General features: G+C 31.2%; 1 protein-coding gene across 1 annotated transcript in view; it reads right to left on the reverse strand.

Annotated features, from left to right (window-relative positions):
- The window catches only part of LOC119593015 (carbohydrate sulfotransferase 11-like), a 12,669-nt gene that overhangs the window by 2,531 nt on the left and 9,859 nt on the right, over positions 1-279 (reverse strand). The gene's annotated exons all lie outside the window — the stretch shown is intronic.

The raw sequence follows: 279 nt of genomic DNA on the forward strand, positions 1-279 counted from the left end.
TTTTACACAGTTAAACATTCCCAGTCTGAGTATCTAGCATAATGAAATATACTAATAATAAAACTCTGACATACAATTGCCACAAATTTCGTTGCAATTAACTTCACGTGGTTGCTTATTGCTAAGTGTATATTTCAATTGGCAGGAAAGGTATTTCTCAGAATCAAATGAAGTTAGAACTAATATATTTATTCATTAGATTTGCACTGATAACCTACACATTCTAAAACTCAATGGGTCCACTACTCCAACAACAAATAATATCAGAGAGAGTGAAAA

The sequence above is a fragment of the Penaeus monodon genome, chromosome 31 (assembly GCF_015228065.2).
Source record: "Penaeus monodon isolate SGIC_2016 chromosome 31, NSTDA_Pmon_1, whole genome shotgun sequence".
Classification (NCBI taxonomy): domain Eukaryota; kingdom Metazoa; phylum Arthropoda; class Malacostraca; order Decapoda; family Penaeidae; genus Penaeus; species Penaeus monodon.